Source organism: Ailuropoda melanoleuca, chromosome 14, assembly GCF_002007445.2.
Source record: "Ailuropoda melanoleuca isolate Jingjing chromosome 14, ASM200744v2, whole genome shotgun sequence".
In the NCBI taxonomy this organism is placed as follows: domain Eukaryota; kingdom Metazoa; phylum Chordata; class Mammalia; order Carnivora; family Ursidae; genus Ailuropoda; species Ailuropoda melanoleuca.
The window spans coordinates 89,845,684-89,863,412 of NC_048231.1; the positions used below are offsets into that span (position 1 = coordinate 89,845,684).

General features: G+C 40.9%; 1 protein-coding gene and 1 long non-coding RNA gene across 3 annotated transcripts in view; one reads left to right on the top strand and one right to left on the bottom strand.

The window, feature by feature from the left end:
- The window catches only part of ALPK2 (alpha kinase 2), a 143,924-nt gene extending 131,052 nt beyond the window's left edge, over positions 1–12,872 (bottom strand). The window contains exon 1 of the mRNA XM_034643335.1: positions 12,580–12,872. The gene's annotated coding sequence lies outside the window, so the exon portion shown is untranslated. The remainder of the gene's footprint in view (positions 1–12,579) is intronic.
- Positions 1–15,635, top strand: part of LOC117796129 — a 20,772-nt gene extending 5,137 nt beyond the window's left edge. Inside the window, exon 3 of one of the 2 annotated variants that reach the window (XR_004620509.1) lies at positions 15,529–15,635. This is a non-coding gene — a long non-coding RNA (uncharacterized LOC117796129). Of the gene's footprint in view, positions 1–765; positions 1,427–15,528 lie in introns of those variants that run through there. The other variant, XR_004620510.1, reaches the window with a different exon arrangement.
- The last annotated feature ends 2,094 nt before the right edge of the window (positions 15,636–17,729 follow it).

A 17,729-nucleotide genomic window follows, 5' to 3' on the forward strand; every position in this document is an offset into this window, starting at 1 on the left:
GGAGGGGGTGGAGGGGGTGAAAGGGGTGGAGGGGGTGGAGAGGAGGTGGAAAGAGGAGGCATTATGTTGTTCGTTTAGAACTGGTATTACCGTTGTTCTCTGAAGTTCTCTGAGAAACGCAGAAGCCACAGCAAGGCAGGATCCACCCTCCTCCCTCCTCCCCTCACAGTCCTCCCCCCATGCCTCCCTCCCCCCTCTCAGTCCTTCTCTCTCTCTCTCTCTCTCTCACACACACACACACACACACACACGCGCGCACACGCACACACACACACACACACACACACACACACATTCTCTCTCTTCCTATTTTGACTATAGTAGTAAGAAGAGAAGAGAGGAAGAACACTGTAGAAGAAATACCACAAATCCGTCAAATTGTCAAGAATTGTTCTTGTTACATACCAAAGTAGAATCTTTCACGTGGGCATTTCTTTTATTGAATTTTGTCCAAATCAAGACAGAAGATAAAAAATCCAGAAGTATTCTTCTGTAACTACTTTGCCTCTCTGGAAAAGTATGTGCCACACCTGGAAACAGACAGCTTGGAAAGAAACTTCTTAGGACACTCACAGAGACAGCTAAAATTAGCAGCTCTGAGTGGGTGACTTTGAAAGGGACATAACTGGATATATTCACTCTGTACTGGGCAGTATAATCCTCAAAAGCAGATTGTTCTTACATAGCGCAGTGTGTACGTCAAAAATTATTAAATATCAAGAAGTATACGGTTGATGTGTTCTATTTCTCCGTTTTATCTTCAAGAGTGTGAGAAGAAAGATACTGAAAACCAAGAGACTCTAAAATAATGACTGCCTCTTTGGGAGCACATCTATGAAATGCAGCCGGATCCAGAATTTACCACGCCTTGGTGACGGTGGGCATCGGCTGGTTTTATTTAAAGCTGGATGTTCTTCATAGAGGCTCTTTCCAAGTAAAAGGAGAGAACATTAAGTTAAGAGAGCAGATAAGAGGAAGGTGTGATGATAAAAAATAAATAAAAGTTATCACACAGCAGTAGGATAGGATAAAGACAAAAGGGTATCAACATCCCAGTGCAGTAGACAGACGGATATGGTCGTGAAAGAATTGTTGCCTGGGAGTTCTTAAATGGAAAAGTTGACACTCATTATGAAACTTGCTTTTATTCCCAGCAAACAGTCTGAAAGATGGACTCCCTCAGTGCCTAGTAAAATAAATTTAAGGAGCAGAGGATTAAATATATATATATATATATATTAGATTTGCCTATATGTTTTATTCATCTCATTAACCTGCAGCCATAGAATTTCTGTTTTAATCTTAGGTTTGGGGAGCAGGAATAAAAGACAATCAGAAACAGGCCTTGGGATTAAACTCAATGAGGCCAGGACACTGTTCTGAATTTTCTGTGATTATTCAGAGGAGGGGATGGAAGGTTTAAGGTGTTGAAGAGAAAAGGAGGGCATATATGTGTGCCTCTTCAATAGCATCAAAAAATACCTGAGTTTGTGATTAAAAATGAAGACCTAAATATGTGTAGCATCATTCCAGGTAAGGTAGTATGGCGTATAAGAAAATATGTGTAAGGTATCTGCTTTTCTGAAGCTAGAGGAGGAAAAACAAAACCCTCCCTTTGTAAGGGGATTGTCCATTCACAGAGCAGAGCTGGAAATGTATTTTTTTTTAAAGATTTTATTTATTTATTTATTTGACAGAGATAGAGACAGCCAGCGAGAGAGGGGACATAAGCAGGGGGAGTGGGAGAGGAAGAAGCAGGCTCATAGCAGAGGAGCCTGATGTGGGGCTCGATCCCAGAACGCCGGGATCACGCCCTGAGCCGAAGGCAGACGCTTAACCGCTGTGCCACCCAGGCGCCCCTGTAAATGTATTTTTTATCAGATGTCTTTTAATTGCTTCTCTCAAAGGCCTTTGGGGCTTTGTTATTTTCTTGGTTTCTCAAATGAATGGGTGCCTCACAATTCCTTGGCTACTCTAGGCTTGCTGGGGACCAGATCTAGTCAGTTCCCAACTAATCTGAATCTTTAAAGCCAATTCATTAGGTTCTCAAGCTGCTTTTCACTCCCATAAATTGGGCTTGAATTGGTACGTGAGGAGTTTATCTGCTCATTTTATCCCTCCTGGCAGAGAAGGCCCTCAAATGTTCGTGTCTAATGGTATGAGTGATGAATGCCCTTTCCAGCAGAGCACATTCTTGGCGGAGGCTTGGTACCAATCACATGTCAGGTCAGATCAGATTTTCTGCCAGGGTCCTTGGGCCAAGCTGGAGCTGAGGCAGCCAGTCCAGCTTCAGAGGGCACAGTCAACGTTTGGGGAGAGTCCCCCACTACTGAGAACATCAGCTTGGGTTCCCTCTCTCAGCAGTCCATCCCTGCCCAGGGCCCGGGGGTCCTCATAGTTTCTGCACTGTGTGTGCCTTCTTGCTCGGTGGACACGACCCGAATCCAACTCTTGCAACCGTCATTCAGTTCCCCGTATTGCCAATCAGGTAGGTCAACTCAACAGGCATTTTGATCCCTTAAGTACAGTGGCAACAGAAATATCAATGTAAATAGGGCTGTGTTCTCTCATGATGTTTTTCATACCAGGTAGCAGATAACATTCTTCATGAGAATATGAAGTTTAAAAAATATTTGCAGAAGGGGCGCCTGGCTGGCCCACTCAGTGGAGTGTGCAACTCTTGATCTTGGGGTTGTGAGTTCAAGCCCCTTTCTGGGTGTAGAGATTACTTAAAGATAAATTCTTTATAAAAATATTTGCAAAATAATTTTTAAAAACGCAATTTTCTCAGAATTCATATATCCAAGAGGGGCTTTTTCAAATATATGAATGTTGTTTGGAAGTTAGATTTCATTTTCTCCCCGAGTCTCAAAATAATAAATAGGAATAGCTTCATAGAACACCTTACAGAAGTATTTAATCCATCACATTCCCAAACTACCATATTTCAGCTTCCCAAAACCACAAGTATCAAAACTAGGGTAAAATTCAATTTAATTAAATTCAATTTAATTAAATATGAAAGTCTAAATATCCAGACTTCAACTTCCAAGATAAAATTTTGGCACAGTTTTAGTTTCATTTTAAAAACAGACAATAAAAAAGAAAAGCATTATAACTCTCAGAACAGGGGCAAAATTCCAATTTTCATAAATTTGTATGCTAAGCCCTAAGCCCAATATCACAATTACTAAGTAAAATAAACTAGTTGAACAGCGCATGGAAATTTAAATTCTAAAAAATATTTGTGTATGCTGTTTATACTATTTTATAAATTTTTTTCTTTTTAAGGCTTTACTTCTGATTATAAGAACAATATAAACTCTTTACTGAAAATTACATACCCCACTACCCAGAGATAGCCACCATTCTGACATATTTCCTTGGATCTCTTTTATTTTCCCTTTCTGGATGCTTATACAGTCAGAAAGCGACATTAGTGGGTGAAAAGTATGAACATTTTCAGGTTTTGAAACATATCACCAAATAAAACGCTAGCGATTATATAGTATTACATTTCCACCAGCAGGTCTGAGCCCACCCATCTTACTGAGAGGGCAACACCTGGCACTAAGCACATCACTGAAAATGTCTGGCTAATCTAAGAGGCAAAACTGGCATTTTAATGTACATTTCTTAGCTTACTAATAAGGCTCAATATTGTTTCATGAGTTCATTGGCCCTTTTACGGATTGTCTCTTTAATTTTTTTGGTCAACTTTGAGTATTTTCCTTTGGCACATATAAAAGCATTTCATACGTAATTTGCTGCAAGTGGGTCCGATCTTCCAATTTATGGCTTGCCCTTTTGTTTGTGAAGTTATGATGTACAGAAGTTAGGAGTTCTTATTTACTAAAAATGATCTCGGGGTGAGGAAGGAAGGAGGAATTGTTGTTTAATGAGTTCTGAGTTTCAGTCTTGCAAGATGAAAAAGTTCTGCAGTTCTGCTGCACAACGATGTGAATATACTTAACACTACTGAGCTGCACACTTAGAAATGGCAAATTTTGTTATTTTTTAAATGACAACAAAAAAGAAAACTATCTTTTTCCTGTGGTTTCTTCCTGGGCTTCTAAAGCCTCCATCCCTCCACACACTTACCCAGTATCCATGCTGCTACAGGCAGAGCAGAGAGTAAAGTTGGGTCTGAATCAAGCGCGTCCCCCTTTTTCATGTTATTTCATCTGTGCTAATGTCCTAGATCAGTTTGTGTCTTTTTCCTCAACCCAGATATCTAAGATTCTCGGGTTCCTTACTGCTGTATGGGCTTCCACCCTTTGCGACTAAGAGACTGATACAGATAGAATTTTGATTTGAAAACTAGATTTTCCCCCATTAAAGGGCTTCCACCCTTTGCAACTAAGAGACTGATACAATAGAATTTTGATTTGAAAACTAGATTTTCCCCCATAAAAAAATATATATTTATACACACACACACACACACACATACACACACACATATATATAATGAAATGGGAGTTAAGACTTTTAACTGTGACTGAATAAAGAGGCTGGAAAATCTTCTCCCTCGAAAGCAACTATAAAGATGGATTATACAATAAATAAATAAATAAATAAATATGGATAATACAGACAAGCAGCCATTTTAGTGCTCTAGATATCAACCAAAGGCATGCAAAAATTTGAGAAGCACTTATGATTGAAAAAGTTCTCAATCTGGGGCACTAACAATGAGTCTCTATGGCATTCTTGCCTGGACTTGCTCGCATTCCCCCACCCAGCTCCGAGGTCATGGAGGTTCTGCTAGGGCAGGCTGGGAGCATGGGCATTTTCTCTGCCATGGTCAAAGAGGACTCACTGGATTTGGAGCAGGGGAAAATACCCATACCCAGCCGTGTCAGCAATGGAAGTAACTCTTGGTAGCGGATGAGTGGAAAAGGCCAACAGCTCTACTAGCTTGAGAATGGGACTGGGGTTGGGGCAAGCATCTGTCTGGGTGAGGCTGCAGGCATGTGCAGTGGAGAACAGGGTCGACCCAGCTATCCATCCACACATTCCCAGCATGCACAGAGGAGACATGAACGGACCCAGCAGAAAGTAAGCATCAGGGCAGATTCAAACATGGCTAAAACTTGAATGTGTTCCCCTACACACACACATACATTGGCAGAGGATGGAAGGTTTACTGGCTCAAGCTATTTGAGCACAGCTTCTGTCCAATCATTAGCTGACATGAGGCTATACAGACACAGGAGTGACCGCTAGGAAGCCAAGCTTTAAAAAAAATTTAAAGAGGGGCGCCTGGGTGGCTCAGTCAGTTAAGTGTCTTACTCTTGATTTTGGCTCAAGTCATAATCTCAGGGCCATGAGATTGAGCCCCACACTGGGGTCCATGCTAGGTGTGGAGCCTGCTTAAGATTCTTTCCCTCTCCCTCTGCCCCCCCACACACTCATGGCTCCCACATGCTCACTCTCTCACTATAAAAAAAAATAAAGGAAGGAAGGAAGAGAGAGCAAGAGAAAATTAAAGAAAACTGAATAGAAATATCTGTGTCCACACTTTAGGGTAGACAGATTTCATAGATTTATCTCAGGTAAGCTACTAAGCTAACAAATAACCAAGCAACAGCAACAACTTCTGTGTGTGTGGGAGAATGATTAGAATTCAGTTACCACACACACACACACACACACACACACACACACACACACAAAAGAATTCAGTTACCACAATATATTATCTAAATTTTCAAGTTTTCCACAAAAAAATTAGGAGACATGCAAAGAAATAGGACAGTGTAGTCTTACATAGGAAAAAAGTAGTCAGTAGAAACTCAGTATTACCCTGACACCAAAACCAAAGATATCACAAGAAAATAAAACCAAAGACCAATGTCTTTCAAAAACATAACTGCAAAAATCCTTAACAAAATATTACCAACTGAAATGAGCAACATATGAAAAGGACTATATACGATGACCGACTGGGATTTATCCTACTAATGCAAGGATAGTCTAACACCTGAAAGCCAATCAATGTAATACACTGTTAATAGTATAAAAGACAAAACTACATGATCATCTCAACAAAGGCAGAAAAAACATTTGGTAAAATAACATCCCTTCACTATAAAAACTCACAGAAACTAGGAATAAAGGGCATCTACAAAATAAAACAAAAACCCACAGTTAAAATTTTACTTAATGGTGACAGAATTACTATGGTGATGATGATGATGATGATATTTCCCTAATATCAGGGGGTAATCAAGACACGACTCTTGCTACATCTATTCAACAGTGTACAGGAGGTTCTAGGCAGGGTCATAAAGAAAAAACATTAAAGCATCCATATTGGAAAAAAAAGTGAAACTGTCTTCTTTCACAGATGACAAGATCCTGTATGTAGTAAATCCCAAGGATTCAGCAGAAAAACCACAACTAATAAACAAGGTTAGCAAAGTCATAAGATGTAAGTCAATATACAAAAATCGATTCTATTTCTATATACAAACAACAATTCAAAAATAAAATTAAGAAAATAATTCCATTCACAATAGTATCAATAACTTTTAACTCTAGGAAACAAACTGAGGGTTGCTGGAGGGGAGGTGGATGGGGGATGGGGTAACTGGGTGATGGGCAGTTAAGGAGGGCACATTGATGTAATGAGCACTGGGTGTTCTATGCAATTGATGAATCACTAAATTCTACCCCTGACACTATTAATACACTATATGTTAACTAAACTGAAGTTAAAAAAATACTTAGAGATAAAAAGAAGACATGTATACTGAAAACTATAAAACACTGACAAGAGAAAGTAAGGAATATTAAATAAGTGGAGAGACATTCCACACTTATGGACTGGGAGACTCAGTATTGTCAAGGTGACAATTCTCCCCAAATTGATCTATATACAACACAGTCCCCATCAAAATCCCAGAAGGGTTTTTGTAGAAATTGATAAACTGATCCTAAAATTTATATGAAAATGCAGTGGAATTAGTACAGCCAAAATAATTTGGACAAAAATCAACAAAGTTGGAAGACTTATACTCTCTGATTTTAGAACTTACTAAGAAGTCACAGTAATCAAAACCGTGCAGTACTGCCACACTATCATATAGAGGGATAGTCTGTAGAGATCTATCAGAATCGAGAATCCAGAAATAAACCCTTACATTTATGTTAACTGATTTTTAGCAAAGGTACCAAGCTAATTCAACAAAGGAAAGAATAGTCTTTTCAATAAATGGTGCTGGGATGATTGGATATCCATATGCAAAAAATCCTGAACTTTGAAACTTAACCTCATACCACACACAAAAATTGACTCAAAATGGGGCGCCTGGGGGGCTCAGTCGTTAAGCGTCTGCCTTTGGCTCAGGGCGTGATCCCGGAGTTCTGGGATAGAGCCCGATATCGGGCTCTTCTGCTGGGCCTCTTCCCTGCTTCTTCCTCTCCCACCCCCCTGCTTGTGTTCCCTCTCTCACTGGCTGTCTCTCTGTCAAATGAATAAATAAAATATATATATTTTAAGATTTTTTTATTTATTTACTTGACAGAGAGACAGCCAGCGAGAGAGGGAACACAGGCAGGCGGAGTAGGAGAGGAAGAAGCAGGCTCCCAGCCGAGGAGCCTGATGTGGGGCTCGATCCCAGAACGCCGGGATCACGCCCCGAGCCAAAGGCGGACGGCTAACGACTGCGCTACCCAGGCGCCCCGAATAAATAAAATCTTTAAAAAAAATTAACTCAAAATGGATCACAGGGGGCACCTGGGTGGCTCAATCGGCTGAGCATCTGACTCTAGATTTTGGCTTGGGTCATGATCTTGAGGTCATGGGATTGAGTCCTCATCGGGCTGTGCCCTGGGAGTGGAGCCTGATTGGGATTCTTTCTCTCCCCCTCCCACTTCTCCCACCCCGGCTCGTGCTCAATCTCTCTCTCTTAAAGAAAAAAAAAAAAAGGGATCACAGACCTTAATGTAAGTAAACGCAACAATCATAAACTTCTAGAGGAAAACACAGGAGAAAATTGTGACTTTGGGTTATGTAAAGAGTTGTTATATCACTTGTCCTTTCCATTAAGCATGATCCATAAAAGTAAAAATTAGAAAATTGAATTTCATCAGCATTAAAAACTCTTTTACTTCAAACGACATCATTACACACCATATACTGGGAGAAAATATTTGAAAATCATATATATCATAAGGGACTCATATCCGGAATATATATATGTGTGTATGGTATTTGCATACACACACACACACACACACACACACATATTCAACAATAAACTGACAAATAATCCAATTAAATAGGCAAAAGACTGGAATAGACATTTCACCAAAGAAAATATACAGATGGCTAATAAGCGCATGCAAGGATGCTCAACGTCATTAGTCATTAGAGAAACACAAATAAAGACCACAGTGAGATACGACTAGGCACCCAGTACGATGGCTATAACAAAAGAGACAGACAATACCAAGTGTCCATGAGGATGTGAAAATATTGGAACCCTCTTACAATGCTGATGGGAATATAAAATGGCACAGCCAGTTTAGAAAACAGTTTGGCAATTTCTTAGAACATTAAATACATCCTTACCATATAACCCAATAATTCCACACCTGGGAATCTACCTATGAGAAATGAAAACACTTGTCCCAACAAAATCCTGTATTCCAAAAACTAGAAACAATCCAAGTCCCTGTCAACCAGTGAATGGATAAAAAGTACATCCATACATACAATAGAATACTATTCAACAACAAAGAAAGGACAAACTGATAGATGCTATAACTTAGAAGAAACTCATATTATGCTAAGTAAAAGAAGCTAAACACAAAGGACGACTTTTGAATTATTCCTTTTATATGAAATGTCCAAAAAAAGGCAAATTTATAGACACAGAAAACATATCTGTGGCTTTCTAAGTCTAGAGGCGGGTGGGGGTTTAGCTGCAGAAGGCCATGCAGGGGGGTGCCTGGGTGTATCAGTCAGTTGAATGTCCAACTTTTGGTTTCGGCTCAGGTCATGATCTCAGCGTCCTGGGATCAAGCCCCACATGGGGCTCCACACTCAGCAGAGACTCTGCTTGGGGTTCTCTTCCTCTCCCTCTGCTCCTCCCCTACTCATGCATGCGTGCTCACTCGCCCACACTCTCTCTCTCTCAAATAAACAAATCTTTTAAAAAAATGGATATGAGGGAACTTTTTGGAATGATGGAAATGCTCTAGAACTCGATGGTGGTAATGGTTACACAACTTTAGATATACTAAAAATTATTGAATTGTACGCTAACAATGAAAGAATTTTATGTAAATTATACTTCAGTAAAGCTGCTTAAAAAATAGACTGAAACAGTTAATGGATCCCTTGCCTATCCTTTTAAAACAATTTTTATTTGTACTTTATTATTTTTCAATTTTTCCCAGCTTTATTGAGGTATAATTTATATACGGTTTGCAAATATGTTCTCCTATTCTGTAGGTTGCCCTTTCACTCTGTTGATTGTTTCCCTGGCTGTATAGAGCTTTTTAGTTTGATGTAGTCTTTCTAGTGTATTTTTGCTTTGGTTGCCTGTGCTTTTGGTGTCGTATCCAAGAAAGCATTGCCCAGATCAATGTCAAGAAGTCTTTACCCTATGTTTTCTTCTAGGAATTTTATGGTTTCAGATCTTGCATTCAAATCTTTAATCCATTTCAAGTTACTTTTTTTGTATAGTGACAGATAAGGGTCCAATTTCATTCTTTTGCATGTGGAGATCCAGTTTTCCCAGCACTGTCCTTCCCTCATTGTGTGTTCTGAGTGTCCTGGTCAAAGATAAGTTGATGGTACATGCATGAGTTTCTCTCTGGGCTTTCTATTCTGTTCCATTGGTCCATGTGTCTGTTTTTGTGCCAATATCATACTCTTTTGATTACTATAGCTTTGTAATAGAGTTAAATTAAGACATGTGATGCCTCCAGCTTTGTTCTTCTTTCTCAAAATTGCTTTGGCTATTCAGGGTCTTTTGTGGTTCCATATGAATTTTAGGATTGTTTTTTCTGTTTCTTTAAAAAAAAATGTCCTTGGGATTTTTATAAAGACTGCATTGAGGGATGTCTGGCTGGCTCAGTCAGAAGAGCATGTGACTCTTGATCTTGCGGTCATGAGTTCGAGCCCCACATTGGGTGTAGAGATAACTTAAAAATAAAAGCTTACAAAAAAAAGATTGCATTGAATCTGTAGATCACTTTGGGCAGTGTGGACATTTTAACAATATTAGTTTTTCTAATCTGTGAACACAAGATGTCTTTCCATTTATTTGTGTCTGCTTTAATTGCTTTCATCATTGTTTTATAGTTCTCAGTGTACAAGTCTTTCATCTTCTTGATTAAATTTACTCATGAAGTATTTTATTTTGTTTGGTGCTCTTGTAAATGGAGTTGTTTCTTAACTTCCGTTTCAGATAGTTCATTATTGGTGTATAGACATTCAACTGATCTTTATATGTTGATTTTGTATCCTGCAACTTTATTGAATTTGGTTATTCTAACAGCTGTGGGGGGTTTTTTTGTTTTTGTTTTTTTGTGGCTTTTTTTGACGTATAAGATCACATTATCTGCAAACAGAGGTAATTTTCCTTCCTCCTTTCCAGTTTGGCTGCCTTTGACCTGACCTTTATTCTTGAGTCATGTCAAAAAGCATAGGACCTACTGGATAAACCTGTGACTTTGAATGATTACTTCGGATCTCAATTGCTATAAGCCCAAGAAACAGATACCTAGTGAATAAATTCTTCTGAACATGATAGTCCTCATGACAGATACCCAGAGAGCCAAAAGTCTAAGACAAGAATTATCACCAGCCACCTGGTGTGACACTTGCTCGTTTGACAGTGTCATTATGCCACTCTCTTATGCAACAGGGCAGCACATGAGCCTGTCCTCCAACAAACGTAAAGGTAGCAGGGGAAGTGGTGTGCTCTAAAGGGACTCTGCAAAGGTCAGGAGAAAGAGCTCCTTGTACTCCTTTACCTCAGGTTACCTGCAGGGAGGTAGCTTTGCAGACCTGAATGCCCAAGGTTTGCATTAGTAACAATATTTTTAAAAGCATAGTAAAACTTACGTAATCTTAAATCAGGGTTTTGGCAAACTATTATGTTTCCTATTCCTACCACTTACTTTTATAGTTGCGTGGTCAATTAAGGGAGTAGTCAATTCTACCTAACTGATAAATAGGCAGGAAACATGTAAGTACCTTACCTAGAGCAAAATTTCACAAAAGAGGTTCCCTCCAAATCACAGCTTTCTGAAGCAGTCTACCCCTGTTGTCTTCTCTCCCTTTCTTGAACTCCAGACTCCTGTCCAAGCTTCATGCAGTTCTGTCCCTGTCTGTGTATAGAAGATTCGAGTGGCTGCGTTCTGAGCTTGGTTTTACCAGCCTGGCAGACTCCCGTCCGTGCTGCCCCCATCAGAGGGCTTGTGACTACAGCCTTGAAAACATGGCTCTTCTTTCTGTTTCACAGATACTTTTCTTGTGAGGTGTCCAAATGGGTCTTCCCAAGGACACAAAGAGAACCTTCCTGCAGGGTGAAAAACTGTCCTCTCTGACCTGCAAATTGTGGCTGCGTATGCTAGTAACACCATAACAGCCAGTTAACATTTGTGTTACACGAGTACTTCTCCATATGCATTTACTCGATGAGGGTTCATTCGAGTCCATCTTTTTCTGTCCAACTCCCCCCATCCTGAAGTGATTGGACCACAGCAGTAGCCCACCAGCCTCCTCTTTCCAGGTCTGTCACTGTCGCCACCACTTCCCAGCACCACAGCCACCCTCGGCTGAGGCTACCAGCCGACAGCCTTCAGACCAGTCTTCTAGAAACATTGTTGTTTTTCATATTTCTCCCTTGCCGATAAATCTTCAGTGACTCCCCATGGTTAATGGAATAAAGCTAAAGATCTCAGGTGGACATTTCCAAGTCCTCTATTGTCCTGCGATGAGAGCCAGCCCGTGGAGGTCTTGTTTCTGGATGACTCTGCTCTTCTGTGGGGAGGGTACAAGCGCCCTGTATTCAAACATCCATCCTGCCCGGTTCCTCAGCTTTCTTACCCGTTTCAGCCATACCCTTACCCCAGTCGATGGGTAACGATCAGAGCTTAATCAATGACACAGACTGTCAGTGGCACATGTCACTGGCACCTCAGAGACTTCTCAAAGAGAGTTTATTTTATTAAGGGGACTGTGTGAGTGCACATTGCCAGGACAGTAAGACCCTGACCAGTAGGTCAAAATGCTTTCACTGGCTTCTGCTCCCCCTCTCGGCACTCTGCCCCCAGCAGGCCCTTCTCTTCGTCCCCCCCACCAACACACACACAACCGAACACCCCATGTTAACCTCTCCTGTTGCGTCTTTGCTGACCAGTCCTTCCACGCCCTCCGAGGCTCAACTCGAGGGTCACTCTCCTGCTGGCCAAGCTTCTGATCCAACATTCTTGTGCCTCCCTTCTCGGAACAGACAGGGCACTTTGAGTTCCTTGAATTCTTAAAAATCAGAGTGGTGAGGGTGGGGATTTTTTTAAACACTGGGCAGGAAGACCGCGCAAGGCTGTGCTTACCTCCTCCGTGCAAATCCACTCTGGCCCCGAGGAGGGAGGGTGAAGCAGGCTCAGCCAACTCCATTCTGTTGCCGCCCCTGGGCGCTTGGTCTGTGCAGCTGCACTCACGCAGTCCTGGAGGCCTGAGGCCGTCGATCCATCCCCTTGTGGTTCCAAGAGGGCACAATCCATGCCCCGCCTGGAACCGGCTCTGTTGTGGTTGTGCTGACCTGTCTAGACTTACATCTGAGACACATTTGACACTTCTTCCTGCTCCATTCCATTTCCAGCCTAATGGGAGCAGAGGAACCCTCTTTTCTAGAACATAACTGCAAGGGCCTTCACAATGACCTAATCCAACTTCCTCTTTTTACCCAAATTACTCATTCCGACAAGCCCAGATTCAGACAGCGGAGCGGTGGGGAGTAGAGAATAAGTCTGCTATATTCTGAAAACTGCACCATTAAAATAAATGAATTCCTGATGATGAGCAAACCATCTGTACTGCTGCTGACATAATCCTTACTTGTGCCACGATGCTCCATTACCCACCGTCGGGCCAGCCCCTTTCACTGCAAATAAAATGTCTCAAACCCTAAAAGCCCTGAGGATTTCCTCATTTTGACTTTCCCCCCACACAGGAAAGCTGAAATACTGTAACGACATTGCTTTCCATTTTTATCATTGACGTAACAACTTATTCCTTTACTTCACTCAAGTGTTGGAAACAATGATTAGTATCAACCCCTTGCTTTTCTCAGGGGGTTAACTCTCCCTCCAACCGGTCTGTAAGCTTTATGAGAAACACTTGCTCACCCTACCGCTCCAGTACTTAGCTGGCAATGGCTCAAGCCATGGTCGTTGACTGAATGAATGGACGGGTCTTAGGTATTAGAGTTTTCTCGCGGCCGTGTATTGCTCATGCTCTCTCGAAGGACTAACTTCCTGAAAGGCAGGTAAAATCAACTACGGTTATTCTGGGAAGCCTAAGGAGGCCCAGCTCCAGCCCTGAGAAGGACTGAAAGTTGTGAAGTGTCATTCCCTGGATCTTTTCTTTCAATTCCATTTTCCCCCCTATTCCAATATTCCCTCTGCCCTTACCATGCAGTGTTGGGGGAGTCCTCCCCATAATTTTCATACCAGTATAGAAGGAGCGATGAGAACAAAACCTACAGTGTAGGGTATTTTCCTGTCATTCTATCTGGAGTTTACATTGACCTTAAAGCAGTTAGTTTTGAACTTCATTGTGCATCTGAATCTCCCGGGGCTCTTGTTCCAATGCAGGATTTAAGGGTCTATTCCCAGAGATTTGGACTAAGTGGGTCTGAGTTCAAGGACACAAATCTTCATTTTTAACAACAACCCCTCCCATGCACCCCATGCAAGTAGCCCGTGAACCACATGGTGAAAATCATGAAGACACTGACGGACGATCAACCACATTTCACCACATTGTGTAATTAGATTTAGCCCCCTATTTCTCTGTTCTACTATAGGCCAGAGTAGAAAAGTCTGTGATAAACTCATACCATTGCAGAGTTAGGAATGTAATGCCTTAACTTTGGAGAATATTTGCATTTTAAAGAGAATGCCCAAAGAGGGCAAATGTTTACCTAAAAGACGCGAAACTCGAAGGGTCCACTTTGAGACATCACCGTTGTTGATGAAAATTGGCATTAAGGGGGGAAGGGGCAGTAAGAAGACACCATCTTTAATGTTCAAGGTACTCCTGTACTTCTGAAGTAAGGGAGACCCTCAGTTACCTGGTTAGAGAGTCTCTATCTCCTTAAGTTTGCTTATACAAAGCTATTTCAAGGGTGGGCTTCATAATCTATTGTTACGGCTTAGATCACTGGTAAGAATTAATTATGCACGAAAATATTAAACTCAAACCACTTTCATTAGCGTATCTGCCCCTAGTTGGGTGGCCCTGGACACGTTTTTATCTCCCTGAAACTCTTTTGGTAAATGAGAATGATTACAGCTTCTTCCTTAGGTTGATGTGGCAGTGAGTTACTTATGGAATGTTCCTAACACATTACTTGCTATATGGTAAGTGCCCGATAACTGTTAATAATTGACACTGTGTAGGGGGAGCTGGGCACTTGGACAAGCAGAAGACAGAACCTCTGCCCTCATACAGGCCTAGGGAGCCAAGATAGTACGTAGGAGGGACTCGCAGAGGGAAGAAAGGGGAAATGGGGCGAAGGATGCTTCGGGGCGGTAACATCTCAGGGGAGGTTTGAAAGATGACTAGGCACTTTGGGGAGAATGATAAGGGGTCTACAGAAGAACATTCTGATAGAAGTAACAGCTTATGCAAAGTGATGTGTGGAAAAGCTTGGCTTATTCAAAGGAACTGCAAAAGGAGTTTGGTAGAGCTGGACTACAGTTAGCAGGACGGCAGCAAGGATGGCCTCGTGGGCCTATGACCTGTGGGGTCACACTAGGCCTCTTGCTCACATTGGCCACATGTTTGGTTTAACATTCTGCTGTTGCCACCATGGAATTCTTAATTATTCCTGAAAAAGGGGCCCTGCGCTTTTATTTTACGGTGGGCCTACAAATTGTGGAGCTGGTCTCAGGAGCAGATATGATCTGTGCTTACCAGAAAATGTAAGTGTGGGATGATGAGCAAGTTACTCATGGGGAAGGAAATACAGGTAATTTTTGGAGGGTAATTCATATAAAAATTAATGTTGGTCCCAGAAGGAATCTTGAGGATCACTCTCTCCAACCTTAGAACTCAGCAAGCAGTCAGATCTCTTCAGCCATCCATACATGTGTACATCAGATGTCGGCCGATGGTGGAGAATGTCTCTTATCTTAGCTAAGAAAGTGTCAGATGTTTTACTCTTCCAGTGGTGACTCTTCCCTGCAAGTCTGTTGTGTACCCTCTCCTGCCAGAATAAATAACTTGTTCTAGAATATTCTCATGGCATCCTTGTAAGTGGGTCTCATATTTTTCAGGTAAATGTCTAGAAATGGAATTGCTCGATCAAATGGTAAGTGCATTTTTCATTTTGATATATATTGTTAAATTGTTCTTCAAAGAGTTTACAAATTTACATTCTTCCCAACAATATATATCAGATTTGAAGCATAATCTAGTATCAGAATTTTATTTGCCAATTTAACAGTGGAATTAGCATTATTCTATTACTTACTTGCGTTTCTGTTATTTAAAAAGAGGTAAAGTATCTTTTCATTTATTCAAAAACCATTTGAATGATTTTTGTCTATAAATTGCCTGTTCATATTCTTTGCCCATCTTTCTGTTGATAATTAATCTTTTTAAGTTATCTTATAAGAGTATTTTATATGTTAAGAATGATACCCTTCGTCCTTAATATAGTTACCAGTTTGTCACTTGCATTTTTGTGTTATATATGCTGTTTCTCCACAAACAAAATCTTCATTTGTATGTACACAAATTCACCAATCTTTTCTTTTAAGTCATCTGAGATTTTTCATACTCAGAAAGCCCTTCTCTGAATATAAAGACATCCTCCTGAATTCTCTTCTTGTATCTTTATGGTTTCATTTTTTAAAATATTATATAAAATGTTGATACAGTTGGAACTTGCTTGAGTGTGATGCATGAGTTAAGGGAACAATTTTTTCCCCATTTGTCTCAATATCCAACTAGTCGAAATCAAATTTTTCCCACTGATTCAAAATGCCGTCTTCATTATAACTTAAGTTCTCATCTATTTTGGGTCTCTTTTACAGTCCTGTATTCTGTTCCATTGCTCTGCCTACCCATGTGTGACATAAAACTATTTTAGTATTTATGGGTTCTTTAATCTATTCTGATACTTGAAAAGGCCGGTTTCTTCTTCTTTTTTTTTTTAAATAACTTTTATTTTGTTATATTAGTCACCATACAGTACATCCCCAGTTTTTGATGCAATGTTCCATGATTCATTATTTGCGTATGACACCCAGTGCTTCATGCAATATGTGCCCTCCTTAATACCCATCACCAGCCTATCCCATTCCCCCACTCCCTTCCTGTCTGAAGCCCTCAGTTTGTTTCCCATTACTCTTGATTTTCAAAAACTTCCTGGTTGTTACCTATTTACTGCTCCGTATGAACTTTATAATCATCCTATCTGGTCCCCTCCACCAAAACCCTGTTGGGGGACATGATCAGATCTGACCTTCAGAAAGATCATTCTGGCTGCAGTGTGACAATGCATACATGGGCGAAGACCAGTAAGATGCCATTTCAGGGAGTTCACAAGAGAGATGAGGGTAACTTGGACCAGGATGGTGGCAGCAGAGACAGAAAGGAAAGAGGATCATGGGCCAAGGAGAAATAAAAAGTGGCAGGACTTGGTGATGAATGTGATTTGGCAGTTTCGGAAGAGGGAGCTGGTTTTCTGGTCTTGCCTGGAGGAGCTCTGAGATTTAGTCCAGTTCTATAAAGGCCCCAATCTGGATCAATCCAAGGATGCAGGGTTAGTTTTGGAATTGCCCTGAAAATCAGGGTCCTCTGAGGAAAAGACATAGAGCTCTTCTATAAGGAAATATCATGGGTTCAGACAAGATACCCCAAAGTGAATTGCCTCCCCCCCCACCACGCCCTGTATCAGGAATACCAGACCAGCTTCGAAAGCATTTCACATGCCGTGGGGTGTACCCAAGTGGCAATCACATCTGGGGCCTGCAGATCCAACTTGGGGTTAGTGAAGAAAAAAATAGTTCGTAAGTTTTCCTTTCTTCATTTCCTTAAAAAGTTAAACATAATTACTCCCAGGTACATACCCAAAAGAATTGGAAGTGGGGAGTCCATGAGTTCCTTGCACAATAATGCTCATAGCAGCACTGTTCACAATATCCAAAAGGTAGGAACAGCCCAAATGCCCATCATCAGATGCATAAATAAAATGTGGTCTATGCATACAATGGAATATTACTCAGCTTTCAGAAAGAGTAACATTCTGAAACATGCTACAGCACGGATGAACCTAGAAAGTGAAATAAGCTATAAAATAAAAGGACAAATACTGTATGATTCCACTTAAATCAGGTACCTAGAATAGACAAATTCATTAGAAACAGGCAGTCAAATAGAGGTTGCCAGGGCCCAGAGGAAAAGGGAGAAAGAGGGAGTTACTGTGTAACAGAGAGTTTCTGTTTGGGAGGATGAAAAAGTTCTGGGAATA